Raw genomic sequence first — 24,709 nt, 5'->3', positions numbered from 1 at the left:
TGCCACACCACACCGGGATATATCCTCCGTTCCTCCTCACCGCCAGTTGTAGAAGCCTTGCTGTTGCCCTGTCGCTGTTGCTGTTGGCTCACCACTTCTGAGACTCTATTTCTTGATGGAAGTAGACTGGTAGTTTCAAACTGCTGACAGGTCACCCCATGCCCCAGGCCACCCTCCAGCCATTCTGCTCACCCCGATCTTGTGATTTTTCCAGCCCTTTCCTCCTGTGGAGTACCTGCCCCCACAATCGAACGGGTCCAAAGGGCGGTTGCGTAATTGAGGGGTAAAATTAAAGAGACATCAGACAAGATAAATCATGTGAATGCTCACTTCCGGGACGGCCCTGATCTTAGCAGCCAGATCTGCACACAGAGAGATGCTACATTTCCAGGCAAGGCTTATATACACTCTAGGGGCATGCAAGCCCCCCTAATTACAGGCAACCACATGTGTAAGAGGAAGGAGCTGTACAGTAGGCATACGTGTGACAGGAAGGGGAGGCTCTAGAGCCGCACATGTGACAGGAAGGCACACACCTAACAAGGTGGGCGGGCTCTAGAGTCAAGATGGCAGCCTAATCTTGGGTGTCCCTGAGTTGGCTTGGCCTTAGGTGTCTTTGGACTCGCCTTCCGGGCAACAACCCATTATCCTTATCAGAAGGGAGTGGGCTCTACTCAGGGTGGGACAGACAATAGGACCTGATTGCCTTAGATGGCTGACAACCTTCAGGCAGATAACCTTTAGGCAGTTGACCTCCAAGTGTATAGTTGGTGACCATGTGTTTGCAAACAGCACCTTAGGTTTGGGATATATTATGGGTGGGCAATCTGGGGAATAGCTTTTCTGTTTCCCATACCTTGCCCCCCAGAAGTACAAACACAAGGTTTCCCTCATGTTTCTAAACATGGCCAGTTGGGCTCAGGCGGTTACAGAAGCGTACTCAGCTCTCTGCTGGGGCCTGATGTTTTTGGTGTCTCTACCATGGAACTGGATCTGTTGTCCAGTCTGCTCTCTTTAGGGAGATCTTTGAGGACTAAGGTGCACTGAATTCAAGCCGAGTGTTTCCAGTAGCCTCTCGTCATGTGAAAGTTGGATATTGAATGACAAAGGTTGAATCGTGGTGCTAGAGAAGAATATTGAAAGTTCCGTGAACAAAAGAACAAACTTGGAAGAAACACGGCCAGGATGCTCATGAGAGGCCAGGATGGTGGGACTTCGTCTTACTTGCTGTGGACACGACATCAGGAGAGACCCGTCCCTGGAGAAGGACGTGGTTCTTGGCAGGGAAAGAGAGGAAGACCCTCAGTCAGGTGGATGGACTCTGACTGCATCAGCGAGCTCAAACAGGAGAACAATGGTGGGAAGGCGCAGGGCCAGGGTCTCTATGGGGCCGAGCCAACTCGGGGGCCCCTAACCGTAGGAGCCCCGGTGCTGCTGCTGCGGGTTCATCATTGGGGCGCTAACCGAAAGTCAGCGGTTCAAACCCACCAGATGCTCCAAGGGAGAAAGATGAGGCCGTTGCTCACGTAGAGTGACAGCTTCAGATATGCCACATGGGATGAAGATGAGTCAGAATCGCCCCCATGGTGCTTAAGTGCTTAACGTGTGTGTAACAGCACATGTGTATGACATGCGTGTGTATGTATACAGAGAAAGAGACGTGAATTCTAAGGTGTTGACTCAAAGGAGCTGGCCAGTTGAAAGATATGTTGGGGTGACGGATCAGAAGCTCCAGCTAACCTCTGCCCTAAGTCAGTAGACCAGGGGTCCAGCGAGACACTTAAGCTACAGTCTGGGGTGGAATCCTTTAAGAAACTTCAGTTTCTACTCTTAGGCCCTTCACTGATTGGATAAGGCCCACCCAAATCTTCATTGGGTGGGGTAATCTGCATAATCTGCTTTATTTGAGGCCAATGGATTTGATTGTTAATCCCCTACAGATGTCTTCCTAGGGATGAGACTAGTGTGTGACCAAGTCACAGTGTGTCACAGTCTGGCCACCTCTACACACAAAGCCAGCTGCCATTGGCTCTAAGACCAGGTCAGGGGCCAGGGTCGGGCCAGCCATGCCACCTTTCCCCACCTGCCTGTCCAGACCGGCAATGGGGAGGGGCCACGTCCAGGGGTGGTGGGGGAACAAGTCCAGCACAGGCCTGGGAGAATCCAGGCCTCAACAACAACACGCCACCCAGGCAACTGCAAAATGGAATAGAAAGCTCTGGAAGGGACTTTACTCACTCACTCTCGAATCCACTTTACCCACCGTCACATGTCCGCGTGGGATCGATAGAAAGATTATCAAGGAGATGGGAATCTTCACAATCCATGTCTTGTCACATCTCGAGCTGGCTGCTGGCTGGTCTGGTTTCAGGGCCACAGAAAGTCCCTGAACCCTTATAACCAGTGTCTCCCAGCTGGTCAGCACACATCTAGCTCCACCTAATTTCAGTGAATAGAGCAGAGTGACCTCCTGGGGTGACTCCCATCCAGTGCTGGCAGTGGGCCCCTTCACACCCTCCCCGGCCACTGTGTCATACAGAGAGAGGCCTCCTGACCTTGCCACCTACCCTTGGCTCTGGACCGCACTGGAGCCACAGTGAGATTCTAGCAGGGGCCACATAGCAAGGACCACAAGAGCCATGGCAGGTCCAGTAGCAGGGTCCTCAAATCTGTCTTTACCAGAACTGGTGGCCTCCTCTTCGTCCCTCAGAGTGGCTAGTCCTTGTACCCTATGAATGTCCCTAATAAAGCCCTGCCATTGTGACTGATGTTTGAGTTCTGGGTGGCCATTGCAAGGAGTGATGGAACCCAGCTGAGAAGGTGAGTGCCTGGCAGGAACGGTTGGTGTCAGAAGAGGAGAAAAGGGTGGAAGGTGGGTGCCTGCCTATCCCCGCCTCGAGGAGACAGGGAAGGAGCTGGAGCAAGTCACAAGGGGCCTCCCATGCCACTGACTGCAGACCCATCAGGTTTCCACTGCCTGGTTTCGGACAGAGACTTCTGGGTGTTAGTTTAACCACTTTTCGGTTCGCAGCCTCACCCCAAACTCAAAAACTAAACTCACTGCCTTCGAGTCAAATCAACCCTACAGGAGAGGGTAGAACTGCCCCTGTGGGTTTCCGAAACTGTAGCCTCATCTTTCTCCTTCGAGGCTGCTGGTGCTTTCGAACCACTGACCTTACACATCGCAGCCCAACCTGTAACCACATGGCTCAGGTTTTGTTTTCCATTGGGGTTTCCAATGGACATAATGGAAGGAGCCCTGGGAGTACAGTGGTGAAGACCCCCTCAGGAAGAAAGATGGGGCCGTCAGCTTCCAAAAGGATTGACATACTTAGAAGCTCTATAGAGTTTCTCTTCTCTGTCCCTGGAGAGCAGCACGCTTGCTTTTGGGTACATAACATGCAGTTATTATTGTAAAGGGTATGAATCAGTGCACGGGTGCACAGTGACTCCATCTAGCTCACAGACTTCCTCACCCACTTCTCGAACCCACTTCCCCAGCCTCTGGCCATCAGGAAATCGTTGGTTCCCGTTGGAGGTTTGAGCTGGGACTCCAGCCCAGTGTCACTCGCTTGTTAGTTTGTCCCTGTGAAGCTGGACGCTCTGCCACCTAATGTCAACTCCAAGCAGGACTACCCTGGTGGATGGGCTTCCAGGAGCTTCCAAACTAAGACAGACTCAGATGAAACGCCCAACTGTCTATGCCTGACAACTAGGCAGTGGAAACCTTTATGGGTTTGCAGTTGGCGGCATGGGAGGCCCTGTCTGACCTCCTCTCGTTTTCCTGTTGCCAGAGACATGTCCCCCCGCCCTCCATCATTCCGTGGCTGACTCTGACGCCAACCGTTCCTCCCATGGCATTTGGCATCTGTGCTGGGTTCCTTAATTCATTGCAACGACCAGACAGAAAGTCACAGCCCACATGCAGAATTATGGAAGCTTATTAGGGAAGTTAGGAAGTCACCACAGTAACCAATACGCTTGTGAGTCAAGAGCAGTAAACAGTAAGGATATATTGTGGTTGGTCCACATCAGCATCTCTTCTCAGCCAGCCAGCAAGCCCCCCTCTGGCCCTCAGCCTCTCAGCCATGTAGTCCCTGGTCCTTTAGCTTCTGCCCCCCACCCTCCCCATGGTCCAGGAAGCCCACCGGACCCTCTGTCTCACAGGCCCGCAGTCTCAGAGCTGCCCCTCTAGCTCTGTCCCCTGGTCTCCATGCCGCCTCTGGCCTCAGCTTCGGCCGCTTCAGACAGGACTGGAATGTGCTCTTCTGACAGTCCCGGGCCTTCTCTCTGTCCCTGGTGGCTCTTACACACAAATGGCTTTGATGGAGGTGCGGTTTTGGTTTTTTTAGCAGACCATACCCCCAGGGGGACAAAAGAAGGTTACTGAAGTCACACCCTCTAGTAAAGTGGCGGCCTAATGGTTATGTCTTGGGCGGCTCATCTCAAGGTCAGCAGTTCAAAACCACAAGCCGCTCTTCTAGAGAAAGACCGGGCTTTCTACTCCAATCCGGAGTTACAGTCTCAGCAACCCACGAGGAACGACGGGCTCGGAGACTCCCAGGGGCAGTTCTACCCAGTGGGCATCTGCCGGGTGGCAGGGGGCTGAGTTTTCTGTGGAGGTTCCGGGGAGCTGGAGTCGACTTGTTTGTTTGGGGCCCAGATCCATCCCACCTGATTCCTGGAACAGAGAACACCCTCCAAACCAGAACCAGAGCCCCGGGAGTGGAGTCCAGAATGGCCAGGCCTCACCTAGGGAATGGTGGCTGGAAGGAACATCGTTCTTTACTGAGTCTCAGCGTCCCAACAGGGGCGCGTCCACTCCGAGGCCGCTGCTGACAGGGGCCAGGCTGCCTTCGAAAGGGTCCTGTGAGTCGGAGCTGACTAGAAGGCAGCTGAACAGTAAGCCCACGGCCTCCCTTCGGGTCTGGTGGGAGGTACTGGGACAGAGCAGCCAACTCAGAGTCCTTACGAGCTGGGTGTAGGTCTGCAGGGGGCGGGGCCTCTCTGGCCAGGTCTCCAAGCACCACTGCCTCCCTGGAGAGGCCCGCGTGGACGCCCCGGAGGTGGTCCCGGAGCAGAGGGAGTTGGACCCTGCAGCCTCACCTTACTTGAGACAGGACTCAAGCAAGCAGCTGTCAGGATGGCAGAGGCCCGGGTGGTGTTTCCTTCAGCTGGACTGGGGTTCTCACTCAACTTGACATGCCCACCCCACTCTCCTCTCTGCTACACCTTTCTGAGACCAGGCACCTTGTGTCACGGACCCCTGCAGACGCCCCTTGTTGGCCAGCTTCCTCCCTTGCACTTCCCTTCCGGGAGAGCAGCTGGCTGTGCAGGGACCCATCCGTTCAGTCAGTGACTTCACTGTGGGGGCTCTGCACACCGCTGAAGGGACAGCCCTGTCCTGGATACTTCCTTGTTTCCAGGGCCCACTACCCTCTGACCTGGGGCTGTTCTGGCTCTGGGAAGGCCCAGGGGCACCAAGGTCAGAATGGGATTAAGATTGTTCACTGGCCGGAGCCTTGGGGTGACCCTCCCTAGGGGACCATCAGCTCGAGGAGAAGCCATTCAGTAGGTTGGCCATGTGGCTTGGGGATGCTCATGCCCCTGCCTGACCACCAAGTCCTGAGTCACGCTCCAAGTCAGCTCCAGGCCATCGTGTCCAGCTTCTAGGTTTGCAGGGAAGAAGCCGAGAGTTATAAGGCCACGGGCCTGGACCAAGCCACAAGCATGACCTTCCCTGAGGACCGGCTGGCTGCCTGCAGGCAGGACAGGGATCAATGCCTCCCTGAGCCATCAGCCCACTCCGTGTCAGGAGCCCATTCTGGAATCCCACTGCTGCTGGCAGCCCCTTGGAGGCCACTCTAGCCCCTGGCACCCAGCTCCTCCTGATTGGAATTCTTGGGATTCCAATGCTTTAGGACCCATGCAGGCTGAGCCTAGGGCCTAGACTGAATATTTTCTGAAGCGCAATCTCATCTTTTCCTCCCGGAAAGGCGGGAGGACCGATGATGACCTTTTGGTTAGCAGGCCAATGCCTAACCCACATTGCCACCCGGGGGGGCAGGGGGGTGGTGACTCACGTTTTCTCGGGCCCCACCCTAAGCCCTGTCCACGTGGGGCCCAGTGGAGGAGCTGAAAACTTCAGCATCCACTTTTTTGATAAATCAGAAATTGTAAAACAAATGAGAAAACAAGTGACTGATGACCACGTGACGGGTGCCCCAGGTTGACCCAGAGGGGTGTCCCCGGATGGAGCCCTGCTGACCGGGGCCTGGGCTGGCTGAATACATTCTTGATCCTAGAGACCCTTGTTGACGGGGAACACCGAGTCTGCAACAATGGGCTCAAAACATAACAATGGGGAGATGGCACAGGGCCGAGCCATGTGTCGTGCTGGGTCACAGGCGCTGTGGGTCGGGACCAACTCTCCATGGGCTGGTGCCTAACAACAGAGCAGGTGCGTTTACCTGGGGGCTCGTGGTCGCTTGCAGAGCCTTCAGAGGGTCTATGGGGCCCCCAAAACCTTAGGCGTCTTTACATGAAAGCGCAGAACAAGAGATTTGCTCCAAACAGAACCGAACAGAGCTGGCCGCTGTGCGTGCTCCCAAGCCTCTGTGCCTTGCAGCTGGGAGGCCCGGGCCGAGTTTATCTGCCTAGAGATAAGATAACCCAGGGAGAGCTCATTCTGCTGGAATGCGCCCGGAGACAGACCACTCGGGGCAGAAACCAGCGGCGTCCACACCTTTCCTATGGTAGTTGTACATTTTGCAGAAATGAAAAAGACCCCTTTGGGGGTTTTGCACCCACTTACCACGCTGCTCTTAGGTCAGTTTAGCTTCTTATGGACCCCAGAGAACTGGGGCGAACTGCCCGGTGAGTTTCCAAGACTGTGACTTTTTACATGGAATAGAAAGCCCCGTCTTTATCCCTCGGGGCCGCTGGTGGTTTCAACCTGCTGACCTTTCCGATCGAGGCCCAACGCGCGCATGGTGGCAAGCCCTCGTCTCACATTCTTTGGCCGTGGCATCAGGAGAGAGCAGTTCCAGGAAACAACACCCTGCTTGATAAAGCAGAAGGTGAGTGCAGAGGAAGACCCCTTCCCCCCAGGAGATGGGTTGGCACAGTGGCAGCGACAGTGGGCTCAGACGGAAGAGCCATTGTAAAGGTGGTGCAGGGCCTGGTGGCGATCTACTCTTTGGTGCACAGGATGCTGTGAGTTGAACCACTTTGCTGGCACCTACAACACGGGGGTGTTTGATGGTCTTTCGGAGAGCACGCCGCCCGGTCTTTATCCCCAGGATCCACCGGGGAGGTTTCTACCCCCAACCTTCTCATTAGTAGGTGAGCACTTGCCCGCTGACCCGTCAGGGCTCCTCGTGAAACAAACCCACCACCATCTAGTCAGTCCTGGCTCAGGGCGGCCTGGCGGGGAGAGGAGATTGGCTCCCTAGGGCTTCCAGGGAGCAGGGGCTTCATGGGAGCAGCCCACCTCCTTGTTCGCTTTTGTCGCTTGGGGAGACCACAAGTCAAAGTCGCTGTGAAGTGGTGTGCCCAATCTAGGCAGCTGGGGTTTCTGTGGAAATTCTTCAGGTCACCCCGGGGCTCCGTGGATAGGCTGCGACAGCTATCTCTTAGGGGAGACTGTCTTTTCATTAGCCATGGTGGCACAGTGGTTGCAATCCACAGGTCAACAGTTCAAAACCACCAGCTGCTCCTCGAGAGAAAGACGAGGCTTTCTATTCCTGTAAAGAGTGCTGGCCTTGGAAACCTGTGGGGTCGCTGTGGGCCAGCATGGAATCGGAACAGTGAGTGAGTCTTTTGTTTGAGAGTCCTTGTGGAGTTGTGAGGTACGTGCTGGGCTGCAAACCACTCAAAACACTCTCTGCCCACAAACCGAACCCGACTCAGCAGCCCTGTGGAACAGGGTAGAACTGCCCCTGCAGGTCTCCGAGTCCGTCACTCTTTATAGGAGTAGAAAGCCCCATCTTTCTCCCTTGTTGCTGCTGGTGGTTTTCAACTATTAACTTTGCAGTTAGCAGCCCAGCGTGTGGAACCACCTGGCCAGGAAGGTCAAATGAGCAGCCGCTCCGAGGGAAATGGAGGAGACTTTCCACTCTCTTAAAGAGTCACGGGCTCAGAAACCCTCGGGCATTTCTGCCTTGTGAGGTCACTGTGTGTCGGAATCAACTCGGTGGCACTGAGTTTGGTCTGGTCCGAGGGCTTGGACTCCGGCTTCAAAGCTTGGCTCTTTGGTGCTTTGGTTTTCTTACCTGTGAAATGGGGAGCTAGTTTTGTGAGTTTCCAGAGCATGCTCGTGCTCCTCCCAGACTCACATGCAGGGACCCCGTAGCACGCTAGCGGTGTACTGGTTACCCATTGGGCTGCAACCCATAAGGTCAGCAGTTCGAAACCACCAGTCGCTCCTCAGGAGAAAGATGAGGCTTTCTACACCTGTGAGCTCAGCATGTTACTTAGGATACAGGCCGACTCATCGTGACCCTACAGAATAGGGTAGAACTGCCCCTGTGAGTTTCTGAAACTTTCATTCTATATGGTGTAGGACACCCTGCCGACTTTGTGGTTAGCGGCCTAATGAATAACCACTACGCCACGTTCACAGCTGAACCCACAAAACCAAGCCCACTGTCGTCGAGTCAGAATCATCTCGCCCCTGGAGGACAGGACAGGCCTGTCCCTGTGGGTTTCCCAGGCGGTAACTCTTCACTGGAGCAGAGAGCCTGGCCTTTCTCCAAGGAGTGGCTCAGTTTATCACCGCGGCCAGGAACCCCCCCAAATCAAAATATCTCCGAGGTCAGCCCACACAGAACAATTTGTTTCTGAGTTTGCTTGGTTTTCCTCGGGTCCTGACATTCTTGGGCGATTCTGGGAGCACCCTTGAGTTGTGAGAACCTTAAGCTACTGAAAGCAAGGCAGAAACCTGGCCTCAGATACCCACTCCCTGTCCCCTCGCTCCCCATCACCAATGATTTGTGGCCCGGGGTGGAGGGGGGTGTCTCACTGCCACTGAGTGTATTCCGACTCATAGTGACCCTCTAGGGCAGGGTAGAACCGCCCCTGTGATTTTTTGCAAGACGGTAACTCTTCATGGGAGCAGAAAGCCTCACCTTTCTCTCAAAGGAGCAGCTGGTGGTTTCGAACTGGGGCAGACCTTGGGCCCCTGCGTTGGTGTTACTGTTACTTCTGACGCAGAACTGCCGGTTGACTGTGAAGAGCACCCTGGTTTGGGTTTCAGAGTATCATGGAGCATTGCCCTGGAGGGTTGAACCTTGCAGGCCTGGAAATCCCCTGTGACTGCCCCTTTACTGTAATTCCTCTGGCGACCTGGTGCTGGATGGCTCATCCTGGCTGGCCGTGCGAGAGACGTTGAAATGCTGTCTGACACCCATAGTCTAGGTTTGTTTCGATTCGGAGCCTTCGGTCGCTCGAGGGGGGTGTGCACGAGCTTTGCTTGCACCTTCTAGGGTGGACCTTAGCTGCGCAGGCACAAATCCAGTCTACCCGGAACAAACCACACCCCTGCTGTAGAGGGCATTTGGACTCCTAGCCACCCTGTGGGGCCCAGCAGAGCTACCCTGCAAGGTTCGCAAGAGCAGACGGCTGCTCTCTCCCCGGAGGAACAGGTAATTGGGTCAAATGACCAACCTTGAAACTTGCAGCTCAAGGCGTCGGAACCCACTGCCCCACCTGGGACCCTGAGAGTCAAGCTCAGAGTGGGTTTCATGCCACTCTCCTTTTCTGGAGGATCCCAGGTGCGCAGTGGTTGTGTGTTGGACTGCGATCCCCATGGTCGGCAGTTCAAAACCACCAGCCGCCTCAGGGAAGAAAAACTGGGCTCTTGACTCCTGTAAACAGTTACAGACTCAGAAACCCACCGGGGGTCACTGTGAGTCAGCATGGACTCAATGGCGGTGAGTGTAGTTTGGCGTTTTCTTTTCTGGGAGTAAACATGGCCTCCATCCATGTGACTGGGGTTTCCCTCAGACAGAGAACCCCATCCGTATGTGGTCGACATGATCTTAAGCATGGCTTCAGGATGTGGGTTCTGTGTTGAAGGTATGCATTGCCAAGCCCTGATGGATTTTGCGGTTGTTGCCAACAGAGACCACACTGGGATACTGTGGGCTTGTTGGGACAGAGGGCTCCTCGTTGCAGTCTCCTTCCTATAATTGTGAACGTGGGCTGGGGGCCCTGGCAATGGGGCCTAGCGTTGCTGTTTGGCATATACCTCACAGGTAGAATGTGTGAGGGGGCAACCCAGGCTGAGTGACGGGGACCCCTCGGGACAGAAAGGCTCAGCTTGGGGTGAGCCTGAGCCATCTCTGGCTGGCTTCACCCTGTCCCCACCATCTCTGGTTCCGGGACCTCTCTGGGTGGGTGGGGAGCAGGCTTAGCCTAACCCTCCCCGCAGCTGTCCCTGTCAGCCCGCCGGCGCCACCCCCTAATCCATCCTCCGGACACTGTCCCAGCCTTGGGGCCGGGCTGGGTAGGGGGTAGAGGAGCCCGGAGACTGCTGGGGGAGGAGGGGTGCAGTAAGGAAAGCCATCAGGTAGGACGGGTGTACGGGATCACCCCTAGACTCCAACTCACAGCAGGGGCCGAAGAACCCAGTCAGCAAGGTAAGCACGGGCTGACATGTGCTTACTGACAGCTGAGGGGCCCAGTCTCACCACATCTGACATGCTGCTTCTAGGCCTCCTTCCCATTTACAGAGGCCCCACTCAGCCATGTAAGCATGGGCCGATGTGTGCTTACTTACCAGTGTATAGGGAACAGGTCCACGTGGTTTGCACCAGAGATGTGAAGCCTGTGTGAAATTGTTTGCTGCAGAATAGGAAGTAAGCACAAGTCACACCATGCATACCTGGCTGACTGGGCAACCACAGGATCTTCCCATGGAGCCTGGGGTGGGACCTCAGACAGGACGTTGTCTGTGTGAAAGGAAGGGAGACAAGGTCCTGGAAGGTGGGGACCCACTGGAAGGAGAACTACGTGCCCTCTTGGGGAGGGGCCAGGTGCTGGCAGGGACTTGCTGGTCTTAACCAGGACTCCCCTTCCTTCAGAGGAGGACCCCATTCAGGCCAGTGAGAACCTTCTGTATTGAAGAGGAAGGGCCAGAGACTGTGTAAGAGGTGTCTCCATCCATTTAAGCTTCTACTTGTCAGTGGGCAGGATCCTAACCCCCCCAAAAAACCAAACCCACTGCTGGCCATTGGTTCCCACACGTAGCGACCCTGGGGGACAGAGTAGAATTGTCCCACAGGGTTTCGGCATGGTCATCTGTAAAGGGCACGTCTTTCTCCTTGAAGTGGCCAGTGGGGCGGACTGCCAACCCTTCCGTTAGTGGAGAGCGCTCAACCGCTGTGCCTCCAGGACTCCAGGCCACAGTAAGAAAGCACCAGAGTGGATGGCTTGCCCACCGACTCCGGGCGAGTCCAGTGGGGCTCCCAGCGACCGTGTGTGTCAGAGAGGGTCTGTGCTCCGATAGAACTCTCGAGACTGACCCCCTGGAAGCAGACCCCTAGACTCTCCCTGCTTCTGATGGGCCCCTGGGTGGGTTTCCACCGACATTGTGCTTAGTACACAGGTGCTTCATGGAGTCTGCTGACTAAAGCCAGACACCTGCTGCCAGGGCGCCACGCAGGGTGTTGGCTGAGCTCTGCAGGAAGGTTCTTCTGGCAGCCCCAGAGGCTTGTCAATGCAGCTTCCCTCCCCCCACCACCTCCCGCTCTGTGCCTCTGCCTCTCTCTTGTGTAAGAACCCTGCTCACCAAAGCCACAGGACCTGCCTCGGTGAGTTTAACAGATAGCATCACCAAAGACTGTGTCTCTAAAGGAGTTCCAGGTCACGAGTGAGCGGAGGGGCTAGTACTCAAGCACGCCTTTGTGAGGACACAGTTCAGCCCATCCATGCCCACGGGCCATTTCCTCCTCCTGGCTCCCTCCCACTCCCTGTGCAGACTGCTGAACCCCCAGTGCTGTCTAGGCAGCATGGCGGGACTCCAGCCACGGTCAGGAGAGACCAGTCTCTGGAGTCGGACATCATGGTGGAAAGAGGAATTCCCTTAAGGCTGTGTGTGCACAGGAAGGACAGCGGGAGGGCTCAGCCACCAAGGACAGCGAGGAACATTCAGGTCCAGGCCTTGTGTTGTCCTGCTTACAGCGGGTGGCTGTGAGTTGGAAATGACTCTAGCATCTAACACACATGCGGGGTGGGGGGGGGGGGTTGGCTGTGTTGCTCCTGGTCTGGGCTCTGGCGGTCGGGTGGGGGTGGGCAGATGGAGCTACATTCTCTGTGGTTGTCCTAAAATGAGCTGATTTGCATAAGCATGTGCCTCCTGGCAGCCCAGAGCTTCACCTCCATCCCTGGCCTTCTGTTTGCTTCCAGTAAATAAAAGCTGCTCCCCCACCCCCACAGGCCTTCCCCAGGGGTGGGGGCGGGGTCTGGGCAGTGTGCAGTTCACCTGCTTCCTTTAACCCCTCAGGGACCTGCCTTGAGGATCATTGCCATTCTGGTCCCTCTCAAAGCACCCTTCACTGATGGGGTGCCCCTCCAGGCCAGCCACCACCATGGGCACTGGGAGACAGACACAGTTCTTGCTGACCCAGACAGAAAAAGCTCATTACAGTGGGGTGGTGCTGCAGGAGCCTGCCCAAGCAGGAAGGAAGCAGGGATTGTGACACCTTGACTCCAGGTGTCCCTGGCTGATTGGAGGACCCTGGAGGATTCCGGGAAGCTGTCAGCTTCCATCCTGCAGGCATCAAGTGCCCCAGGGCTTCTCAGCAGGGCCCCTGAGCAAGGTGACAGCTGGCCAAGCAGAGTGACAGCAAGGACAGGACTGACTCTCTTTGCACTTGGTTTTTTCTCTGGGGCGTCTGGGTTTTCCCAAGTAGCCGGCTGTTGTCGGCTGTGTGTGTGGCCTCTTGCTAAACCGAGCACATGCCCTGTAAGGCCTGCCTGGCCCTGTCTGCCTTCTTGCATGAGCTAGATGCCTCCCAGGCCATTCAAGTGGCCCTTCATGAGTCGCTGGGCTGCAGGGAAAATGAGATGCCACCTGCAAGGTTTATGCGGTCCTACGGACTCTCAGCCACCAGGGCCACCCATTCACACCCCTGGGGTGGCCTTTCAGACTGACCTTGCTCACAGACCCAGCGTATTGGACTAGGTGGAGGCATTTGGGAAGCCGGAGTGAAGCAAGTCTGCGGTGTTGCCCAGAGAGTGTTGTGGCCTTGGAGTGGTCTTGTGGGATAGGTGAGGTTGGTGGTCAGTGACTGACACTGGAGTGGCTTAGACATAACTAGGGTTTTTTTTGGGGGGGGGGGAGTGCAGTGCTGGGCAGAATCTTGAAGGGGAGACAAGCTCAGTGTCAGTAGTCCTGATTCACCACGGGGATGGAGCAGGTGCGGGCGGCATTCCTTCCACGGGCTGGGGGCCATCTCTACCACAGCTCACGACAGCGGTGGGAAGAAGAGAGCTTTGATCCAATTTCACAGACAAGGGAGCTCAAGGTCAGGTGACAATACCTGAGAGCCAGGCCATGCTGTGCCCTGCCTCCAGGAGCTAGACGGGGACACACCAGCCTTACGGTTTCACTTTGTTGAAATAGAATCAGCTACGTCACCTGCTTATGTCCCGCTGCACAGGTGGGTCCACCTATCGGAAGAAGGCCGGCGTGTTGGAGCTCAGGATAAAAATGAATGTTTCCAAACACAAGTTCTGCTCCGGGTCTTCTTCCTGACCCACTGCCCCTTGGTACATCAGGAAAGGGAGATACGTGGACACCCCCCTTCCCCTCAGTGCATATGCAGAAAGCAGCAGTTCCTGGAAACCTTCTGGCATCGCTGTCTAAGTGGCTCCTCCCCACCTCACCCCACCCTTTCTCCTTCCAGAAGAGGAGGCTGGGCCCCCCTGGGTTCTCTCCTGCTCTGCTTCTCCAGGTAGCCCCCTACCCCCCGCTTCCTGCAGCCTTCTCTCCTGCCCTCACCTGGTCTTCCACCAGCTGCTCGGAGGTTCTGGGGCTCTGCCTCCATGCTGGAGTTCAGGGCTGTGGTTGGAATGTGTCAGCATATTGCAGTGGGTGTGCAGGCAGCAGACTCTCACTGGGAGGAGCTTGATTCCTGTCGGGGTGACTCTGTCTCTGGAGCTAGCACTGGGGTGGTCTCTTTGTGAAGTGGAGGGCCACTGGTGCCCACGGTCCCTGAGGGACACCATTCTCCTATGTCCTTTGAACCCCTTCCCCCTCCTATTTCCTAACGGTTCCAGAAAGTTCTTTGTCCATTGCCATGTGCCGAGAAAGCAGTCTCTAAGGGAAAGTGGTTTCTGTTTGGGTGGCGTGAAGAAATGCCTCCTCCTGGCTCCCTACAACGTGACTTAGCCAGAGTTCCCGAAAAGCCTTTGCCTGGAGGGAGAGGTGTAATTACCGCTGTGAGGCTCACCCCTCAGGAATGTGTGCAGCCTGGTGATTGGGGATGGGAGGAAGGTATTTGAGGAAATGGGGAGACTTGGCAGTCAAGGCCTTCAGTTTGGGGAGCATGACTCTGCCCTGCTGCTGGGGCTGCCGGCTCTGCCCTACTCTGAGACAGAGACATGGAGAGGGGTGCCCTGGGAAGGGAGGGTCTCACCAGGGGGTGGAGGGTCCTGTGGGGTCAGGGTCCAGGAGGGCAGATCTACAGAAGCCCCCACCCCCCCCCCCCGACAGCTCCAGGAAGTATCCCATCACCGCGCCACCCCCTTTTTGGGTGAGCGTTTTGACACCCCCCCCTCTCATAGAGTGTTTTCCGTTGTGGCTTGCAGAGAGAGAGTACTAGAAAACAGAGGGCATATTAGAAATGTGCACTTGTCATGGATCATCTTCAATATCACCCTTCCCCCCACCCCCTACCCCGCCAGTACTTGGATTCCAGAGCCGTGCGTATGTAGGGGGTAGATTTGGGCCAGAAAGGGGCTTGTTTCTGAGCAAGGCTTGGTTTGCTACCCGAAATCCTGAGACACCTCCCCCCACTCACCCATTCCTCAGGCCTTCAATAGCCCCCACGAGTGTCAGTATGGTGCAGTGGGAAATCCTTTGACCTTCTGCAGGCTCAGCCCAGGTTCTGAAACTCTGATCGGTAGGAAGAGATCGGAAGCAGTTGGGGGCTTGTGAGGATGGTGCTGACTGGAGCGTCCGCCGCACGGGCTTTGGTTCTGCTGAGCCCAGCGTCTCGGGGTCGGAGCCCACTCCACAGCACCTCCCACCAACCACACAGAAAGTGGCGCCTGCTTAGTGAGACAGGCACTGCTTCAGAACCCCACGGGGGCAGTTCCGCCTGCCCTGTGGGGAGGCGGCGAGTCGGAACCAATGCCTTAGCCAAGAGTATGGAGTCTTAATATTCGAGAGACAAGGAGTTGGGGTGGTGCAGTGGTTACACACTCGTCTGCTAACCAGAAGGTCAGCAGTTCGAGACCACCAGGAGCCCCTTGAGAGAAAGATGTAAAGAGTGACCATCTCCGAAGCCCACGGGGACAGTTCTCCCCTGTCCTGGAGTGTGCTGTGAGTCTGTATCCGTGGCTCAGTGGCTGTGAGTGAGCGCTGGCACCACCTGCGACCTCTCACCTCGCATCATTGTGTTCTTCAGTCCTTACCAGTTGGTTCTGACTCGTAGCGACCCCCACGTGCTCCAGAATGGGACACGCCTGTCCCAGGGCCGCTCACATAATGCCAGAGCCCCCTGCAGCCACTGTGACAGCCCATCTCCCTGAGGTCTTCATCTTATCGCTGCCCCTCTACTCTAGCGTGACATCCCTCCCCAGGGACCGGTCCCTCCTGGGAGCATGTCCAGAGCCCCTGAGCCAGAATCTCCCTCTTGAGGTCCTCTCTGTTGGAACTGCCCTGGAGGGTGGGGGCTGACGAGGGAGTCGGGGCTGCTTGCTGAAGGCACTGTGAGACCTGGGTGAGGGACCGGGCTGGAGAAGGAACGGGGTCCTCTGGCTCTAGGGACTTGTGCAGGGCGGCTTTGAGGGAGGTGCTGGGGGCGGGAGAGCGGGGGGGAGGCAGGTGAAAGATGGTTACACCAAAGGTGGTGCAGGGTCGAGGCACCTGAAATGCACAGGTGCAGTGCCAGTCTCCAGGTGGACAGATGGGGGCAGCTGTCCCTCTCCTCTTAGAAAGCAAGGAACATCAATTCTTCTGTCTTCTGTTCCTCCCTGTCCAGCTCTCACCTATGTACCAGGCCGTGCAAATGACTTCGCCTGGGTCAGAGGCCCAGTGGTCAGTCCTAAGGCCTGGCCTCGGTTGCAAGTCTCTGGGGGCACCGTTTTCCTAGTTCAGATGGGATCCGTCGGGAACAAGCTTGCCCACCACGAACCCCCATGCTGGAGGGAGATCCCACCAGCCGCGTGGGTGGGAGCCAGCCAGGTCGCCCTCAGTGGAAGGACCTCATCGCCCGGAGCCACTACCCCCCTCCCATGCAGGGGGGTGGCTTCCTTCCGTCTCGGCCACGCTGTTCCGGGGTCCAGCACACCCCAGGGACAAGGAGGCCCTTGTTTGTGGAGCTTACCTTCTGGGCTTGAGCCAGAAGAGAGAGTGGGAAGGCGGAGCAGGGAGGGCCCAGGTGGAGACAGGTGCGTCACAGAAACCACAGCCCTACAGGGGAGGGTGGCAGCAGGGCTGGCTGGTCAGAGGGGCGACCTTGACCTTGCACACCTGGGGAAGGTGGTCAGCCAAGCGGGGACAGGGTACCCACCTGGCAAGTTCAGCCCAGACTGACCTTTGCTACGTGTTTTCACCACACTCACTGCACAGGTGTAAACAAGCACCAGCTGGGCTGTGCTTACCCTGCTCCTGGGGCACCCCATCCCTGTCAGGGTGGCAAATGTGGCGAAGGCTTTCATTCTGTGGGAAGGTGCTCTGGGGCCCAGAGAGAGATGGAGTCTAGCCAAACCTGACCGAAGTCGCTCTTTGGTGGGGTGGAAACATTGTGAAATAATTCAGAAGCAGGCACCAGGGAGCCCGTGCTTACCTTGCCTATTGGATTATATGTCCCCAGTTAAAAGTCCCCAGGCCAGAGCTGGCCAGGCAAAGGGAACCCCACCCAGATCAACTCGGGGATGTGGCCAACCCCACGGAGCCTTGTGGCCAGAGCAAGAAGATGGTATATTCTGAGGGCAGTGAGATCACCTTGGAGAGGTGTGACTTGTGAAAAGGTGTCTGGCTGGCTGCCTGGGGCTGGGGTGGGACCAGGTGCGTCCAGGTGAAAGGTGGGGTGCTTAGCTAGGAATGGGAGGCTGAGAGGAGTTGGTAACTAAAAGATAAAAGATGTCAGGTTGCCCATAGACTTTAGGGACAGCACTGGCTGGACATGCTGATGTCCTGCGCTGGCTGGGGGCTGATGGGCTTGATGGTAGGAAGCAAGGCTCTTCTGCGACTGCAACTGGGAGGGCCAAAGCTCATCTTAACCTGTAAGAGACCTGACTGAGGCTCGGAGTCCCAGACTCTGCTCAGGGCGTCTCTGTTGGCTTAGGGTTTTTGAAAAGCAATGTGTGTTGTCCCTTGCAAGACTCGAGTTGCTGTTGTGTATGATATTGGAAATTAATGGCTGACTGGATTGGCAGGGGGCGGGTTGGAGTAATGGCACAACTGTGGTCCACAAGCAACTGGTCTCAAGGGGACCCTCGGAAGACCGCCAGGAGGCCAGGAGGTGGCCGTGCGTGGCAGCCCCTGGGGCAGCGATGGAGCTGGGGCACCTGCAGGCAGAGCTGTTAGCTTCTCACCAGTGTTCCAGTTCCCAGCGGGTCATTTAAAATACCATTTTAATAACAATCTGAAATGCTCCGCTGTAGAAGTAAATGACTCCTCGTACCCAGCAGTAGTCCTTTAGAACTGGCAAAGAGGTGGTACTCGCCATGGAGCAGAATTGAGCCCTGAGTGTGCAGGTTTCAATGGAGAGAGCACCTTCCCAGTTTGCAAAGACCTGCTCCTCCTGCACCTCTTGCTGCTGCTGCTGTTACTACTCCTGTTACTACTGCTGCTGTTACTGCCTCTATTGCTGCCGTTGTTACTACCTCTATCGCTGCTGCTGTTACTACCTCTATCACTGCTGCTGTTACTACCTCTATTACTGCTGCTGTTACTACTCCTGTTACTGCTGCTGCTGTTACTACCTCTATTGCTGCTGCTGTTACTACTCCTGTTACTGCTGCTGCTGTTACTACCTCCATTACTGCTGCTGCTGTTACTACCTCTATCACTGCTGCTGTTACTACCTCTATTGCTGCTGCTGTTACTACCTCTACTGCTGCTGCTGTTACTACTCCTGTTACTGCTGCCGCTGTTACTACCTCTATTGCTGTTGCTGTTACTACCTCTATTGCTGTTGCTGTTACTACCTCTATCGCTGCTGCTGTTACTACCTCTATCGCTGCTGCTGTTGCTACTCCTGTTACTGCTGCCGCTGTTACTACCTCTATTACTGCTGCTGTTACTACTCCTGTTACTGCTGCTGCTATTACTACCTCTGTTACTGCTGCTGCTGTTACTAACTCTATCGCTGCTGCTGTTACTACCTCTATTGCTGCTGCTGTTACTACCTCTATTACTGCTGCTGTTAGCCCTGCTGTGGCTGGCTCTGTTACTGGTTCGGCTCCTGTTACTATTGCTGCTGCTCATGTTGCTACTGCTGTTATTACCACTACTCTGTCATTACTACTACAGCTGATGTTGCTCTACTATCACCATGACTAGGCAGCTGCTATTACAGCTGCTACTCTTAGTCCTACTGCTCCTGTCCCTGCTGCTGCTGCTGCTCCTATTACTACTGTTATTGTTGCTGCTGCTGACTATTGTATTAACTACCGGTCCTGCTATTGTTGCTGTTGCTGCTACCAGTGATATAACTGTTGCTACTGTTATGACAACCGCTACTCTTAGTCCTACTGCTCCTGTCTATCCCTGCTATTCCTGCTGCTACTCCTACTGTTATTACTGCTGCTGCTGCTATGACAACCGCTACTCTTAGTCCGACTGCGCCTGTCACTGCCGTTAGTCCTGCTGTCACTGAGCACCACTGCTGCTGTGGCTCCTTGCTGTGACTGTTGCCGACGCGGCCACCACGCCTGCCGTTGGGCTGCCCTGGTGGCTTAGTGGTTATGCACTGGGCTGCTAACCCCAGGGTCAGCAGTTCGAAACCCACCAGCCCCCCAAGGGGAAAGATGTGGCGAGAAGAACAGCAATGAAGGAAGAAAGAGCCCTTCTTCCTGGAAGCTCATCAGAATGCCAGCCGCTCCGAATATGGAAGCCCCGCCCCACCCTGATTGCTTTGTATTATTTCCATACTTTATAGCTAGTTGTTTCATTGAATGAGCACAATGGACAGAAACCCTACCATCTGAAAATAAGGCCTTCAGAAACACAGGAACAAAACAAGAAAAACAACCCACGGCCAGGGAGTCAGTGCCGACTCAGAGGGACCCTGTCAGGGCAGAATAGACCTGCCCTTTGGGCGTCCAGGACTGTGACTACGGGAGCAGACAGACTCATCTTCCTTCCGTGGAGCAGCTGCTGGGCTCAAACCGGCGTCTGTGCTATCTGGTCTGTCCACTGTGTTGATGTGTCGGGCCCATGTGTGGAGGTGTTCCTGGCACTCATGCCTGTGGCCCCTTCAGTCCCCGGATGCATACTGTTTCTTTTCAGCGGAAACCCATCTTGAATGAGAGCCTGAGACGGGGCCTGTGCCTTTTGGTGTTGCTTCATAAATCATTTTACTGGGGCTCTTACAGCGCTTGTAACCCGTACAGCAGCTGTATCAAACTCTGTACAGAGGCTGCCATCCTTTTCAAAACATTGTCTTTCTACTTGAGCCCTTGGTATGGCTCCTCTTGTCTTCTCTCTCTCCCCCACCCGCCCACCCTTGTGACCCCTTGATCAATGATTATTATTTTCATATCTTACACCGTCCACTGTCTGCCTTCTCCCACCTTTCTGTTCTTCATCCCTGAGGGAGAGGTTATGCGTCTATCATTGTGTTCAGTTCCCGTTTCTCGCCTTTCTCCCCCCACATTGCCCCTACCCTCATAGCATCACTACTCCCATTACTGAAGGGCTTATCTGTCCTGGATTCCGCATGTCAGGAGCTCTCCGGTACCCAATGTACATATATATGCACATGCTCCAGTCTAGCTGGATTTGTAAGGTAGAACTGGGGTCATGATAGTTGGGGTGAGAGGGGCAGGAATGTTGTATGATTCATCGGTGCTATGCTGCACCCTGGCTGGCTCTTCCTTGTGACCCTTATGTGAGGTCTTATGGGGTGTGGTCTCCACTCCAGCCCCTCTTGTTCACATAGATAAGGGCCTGTGTTCTCGTGATGACCATTCATGGATCAGGTGCCCTAGAAGGTCCTCTCTGCCGTCAAAGGTCACTACACAGACAGTAGGCTTGGTTTTGACTTTCAAATAAGCTAGCCGCAGAGAAAGCCCCTTACTGCGAACACCAAGCTGGCCTCCACATTCTGGTCTGTAAAAGGAGGCTTGGCCGGAACGGAGCTTTCACAACGGTGTCTGGGCCTTGCTGTTTGGAGTCGGAGCGACCTGCAGTGACATCCTGCACTACCTAACGAAGCACTGCCGGTCCTGCCACCCTCGCCATGGTCCCTGTGTCTGAGCCTATGGGTTGTAGCTGCCGTACCAAGGAACCTAGGCCAGGGCCTTCCGCTGTCCGTCGCCCCTGTGATTTCCCAAGCAGATGTCCTTCTCCAGGGACTGGTTGCTCCTCACTACACGTCCACAGTGCCTGAGATGAGGTTGTGCCAATCTTGTCTCTAAGGAGCACTCTGGCCGTCTTGCTTACAAGACAGATTGGTTGGTTCTGTGGACAGTGCGAGATACTTTCAGTAAGTCTCAGGGCAGCGGTTCTCAACCTGTGGGTCTCGACAGGGGTCGCCCGATTCATTATAGTCGCAAAATGACAGCAATGAAAATAATTTCATGGTTGGGGGAGGGGTCACCACAACATAAGCAGCTGTATGAAAGGGTCGCGGCATGCCTTAGGGGAGCCCTTTTTGTTTGTTGTTTATTTGTTTTCTGTTAGTATGTTCTATCCAAGGGAGCCCTGGTGGTACTCTGGGTTATGTGATGGGCAGCTAACCTCAAGGTCAGCTGTTCAAACCCCCCAACTGCTCCCCGGGAGAAAGAGGAGGCTGCCAGCTCCGTCTGGTAGAGATGTGAGTGTATCGAGGGTCACACTAGAACACTTCGTTTCCATTCGAATGGCCCTGGCGTGGACTCAGACGCCGTGTGTCAGAGTTGAACTGTCCCACGGGGTTTCCAGGGGCCAATTTGGGCGTCACCAGGGATTTCTTCGGAGGCACTCTGAGTGGGACTCATACTGCCAACTGTTAGCAGCCAGGGTGCACCCACCACTTAAACCCCGCCCCCACCAGGGAGTATTCAAAGAGCAGGCTTTGAATGGGACAGTGTTTCCGGGCGACGCATAAGGCTTTCAGGGGCTCCTCCCTCCCACGGTCCGTCTTCGTCTTCCTTAGTCCGGAAGCTGGAAGCTTCGCTGGGACCTGCTCACTCTGGGTGGCCCTGCTGGTATTTGAAACTCGAGTCCCATCGCTTCTAACATCAAAGCAACACACGTGGCACCACTGACAGACAGATAGACAGGTGGTGGGCCAACCCTTGGAGAAGGGCCTGGAGCTTGGGAAAGTGGAGGGCAGTGATACAGAGGAAGGTCTGCCACCACAAACACTGGGCTCGGCCTAAGGACCATGTGAGGGCAGGGCAGGGCTGGCGGCGTTCCGTTCTGTCCGTCTGTCCTGCACAGTGCTTTGGTTCAGAACCGACTCGATGGCCCCTGAAGACAACATTTGAATGCAACAGGAGCCCTGGTGGCACCGTGGGCTCAGTGCTAAGCTGCTAACCGAGGTGTCAGCGGTTCAAATCCCCCAGCTGCTCCTTGGGAGAAAGAGGAGGCCGTCTGCTCCCTTAAAGAGTGACAGTCTCAGAAAGCTGAGGAGCTGGTTCTCCCCCACCCCACCCCCCAGCTGGCAGTAGGTTTCCTCTTTTGAGTTGAGTGTCCTGTTTTAAACAGGAGCAAACCTAGGTGGTTTGGCACTCCCAGGCTATCCAAGGGATGTCTGTCAGATGGGATGTGCTAGGCAGGAGCCAGGGCCCCAGCCCAGCTCTTGCCAGAGTCCCCCCGTCCCCCTACAGCCCTGACCCCTCTGTCTGCCTCATTCAGACCTTCTTCACAGATCACGCTGGTGTCTGGAGGGGCTGTGTGTCTAGCCTGGGCTGGTCACAAGACCGACCTTCACAGCCGTCTGCTTGGGGCTGGGTCACGCCGTGGGGCAGCCTGGGGTGACTGGCAGGCAGACCACAGACCTTTGTCCGAGTGGCACTTGACCTGCCATACATCTGATGGTTTCAGGGGACGGGGCAGGAGGCCCATCAGTGGCCCACTCTGAGGGTGCCCACTCTCGTCTTTCTCCCTGGGAATAGCTGGTGGGTTTGAATGGCCAGAGATTACTCCACAGCACCACCAGGGCTGCCCCTGATGTCCTGTGGTGCCCCATGCATCGATCTCTGCCCCAGGAATACACCCAAGGGGGCATTTTCTCCCAGCCCAGCAGGCTAGAAGCCCTGGGATCTTGAATCTTACCTGGTTCCTTTCAGTTTCCAACTCCCCAGCGGTGAGCCCATCACCCGTTCCCACTCTGAAACACTCCCCTAGCCAGGCCAGGCAGAGCCCCATCAAAGCCCAGGGAGGAGCCCCCCACTACCTCTCCCCGACACTGAATCAGGACCCCGTCCTTGCCACCTACTTCTTTGACCTTCCTGCAGTGAAACGCACAGATCTCCGTGCCATCGCGTGGACGCCGACTCACGGCGACCCTACAGGACTGGGCAGAGCCGCCCCTGTGGGTGTCTGAGACTAACTCTATAGGAGTAGGAAGCCTTGTCACTGCTGTTCCTTCAAGAAGGAGAATAACTGCCTCCCAGAACGAGCTCTTCAAAGTGCCTGACAGTCTGTAAGGGACAAGCCGTGATGAATGTTTCCAAACGCGGAGCAGGAGCCCCTGGGTAGGGCTAATGGTTAGCACACTCCGGGAGGCTGGGGGCAGGGGACCACTACACAGTGAGGGGCTGGAGGTGTGAGCCCAGACAGGTGCCTCGGAACAAAGGCCTGGTGGTCACCTAGAGAGCTCAGCCAGGGAAAGCTCTGCTGTGACGTGGAGGGCTGCTGGGAGCCAGCCCGTGTCCACTTGGGCGACATTTGGAAGAGTCTGGGGGTGAGTGTAGGAGCCCTGGTGGCATAGTGGTTCCTGGTTGGGCTGTTAGCCACAGGGCCCATACTTCAAAACCACCAGCTGTTCCAAGGGAGAAAGAGGAGGCCTTCAACTCCCCGCTGTCCAGCGTTCCAGTCCTGGAAACCCACAGGGGCAGTTCCACCCTGTCCCATAGGGTCGCTGTGAATCGGTATCGACTCAGTGGCAGTGAACTGGGTTTTTTGTTTGTTTGGAGGGGCGGAGGGGGGTTATGTCCAGGTGGCCAGGTGTCTCTCCCTGTCAGTGGGGTAGCCCACCCAGAGATCCAAGCCTGAGAGGAAGCTGGCCCACCAGGGTGGGCTCCTCCCCACTCCACCCCAAGCCGCTCCCAGAAACAGGGTGAGAAGGGCAAGGAGAGGGAGCTTCCAGAAGGGACAGGGGTCATGAGTTGGCCTCCTCCCCCCACCAAGGCTCCAGGGCTGAGGCCAGCTCCTGAGACTACATCCCTGGATGCCAGATGGAGTTTGGTGGCAGCAGAGTGGGCTGGCCCTGGGCGGAAAACCAAGGGGTCCAGGCATCCAGACCCGCCCACCACCTCGCCCTCAAGCTCCCTGTGGCCTCGCCCTCAAGCTCCCTGTGGCCCCGCCCTCCTTCCTGAAGCACCCAGAGGCACTTGAGCAAACCCAGGGCTTGCTGGCAGGAACGGGAGTGCTCCTGGCAGAAGGCCAGAGCAGGAGTTTCGGGCAGCCAGGCCCCCTGAGCAGGTCTGTGGGGTGTGAGGTGCGCTGACTTGAGTGTGCCCCTTGCCCTCGGGGAGGGCCTGGTGACCCAGTCAAAGAGGGGGCATGGCTGCGACACATGGTTTTGTTTTTAACCTGGGGAACAAGCTGATGAAATCACATGATACTCCAGAAATTGTCGGCGGCACCGTGGGGCGTGAGTCATCTGAACTGGGCACAGGCCGCTCCCGGGAGGAGCCGGCTCCACTTCGCTTGGAGTCCTCGCTATGGACAGGCGCCCTTCCCGCTGCCTCCAGGGAAGGCGCCTCCAGCAAGGCCGAAAGAAGCACATGGACCATCGAGGGGACACCCCCCAGGAGCCCCTGTAAGGCCCCTGCCCACATAGACACCCCGCACCCTGCTTGGTGCCGGCTGGCGTCTGGGCTGTTAGCTTTGTTGCTCCTTAGGGCAGAGGGTTGGCGGGAGGCTCAGGAGTTCTCTGAGGCTTCGGGGAGCAAGAGGGGCGTGAGGGGGGGGGGCACCTCCAGCTCCGCCCCGGCACTGCCATGTGGTCTGCTCAGATGGAAGCTGGGAGGAGCTAGCACCAGGTCCATGACGTGTGTCTGGAAAGGTGATTGATCAAATGAAGGTCAGTTTGGGAGCCCCTTCCTGCTGTCGTCTCAGGGCACAAGGGAAGGGGGGTGGCTGTCTGGCCGGGGGTGG

General features: G+C 56.1%; 1 protein-coding gene across 4 annotated transcripts in view; it reads left to right on the top strand.

Annotated features, from left to right (window-relative positions):
* Positions 1 to 24,709, top strand: part of SH3BP4 (SH3 domain binding protein 4) — a 77,867-nt gene that overhangs the window by 37,587 nt on the left and 15,571 nt on the right. The window contains exon 1 of one of the 4 annotated variants that reach the window (XM_075529242.1): positions 24,230 to 24,371. The exons of 2 other annotated variants lie outside the window; for them this stretch is intronic. The gene's annotated coding sequence lies outside the window, so the exon portion shown is untranslated. Of the gene's footprint in view, positions 1 to 24,229; positions 24,372 to 24,428; positions 24,636 to 24,709 lie in introns of those variants that run through there. One more of the 4 variants, XM_075529243.1, reaches the window with a different exon arrangement.

This window comes from Tenrec ecaudatus, chromosome 13 (assembly GCF_050624435.1).
Source record: "Tenrec ecaudatus isolate mTenEca1 chromosome 13, mTenEca1.hap1, whole genome shotgun sequence".
NCBI classification, from domain to species: Eukaryota; Metazoa; Chordata; class Mammalia; order Afrosoricida; family Tenrecidae; genus Tenrec; species Tenrec ecaudatus.
Note: the sequence above shows the minus strand (reverse complement) of the source record. Positions and strands in the feature narration are given on the sequence as shown.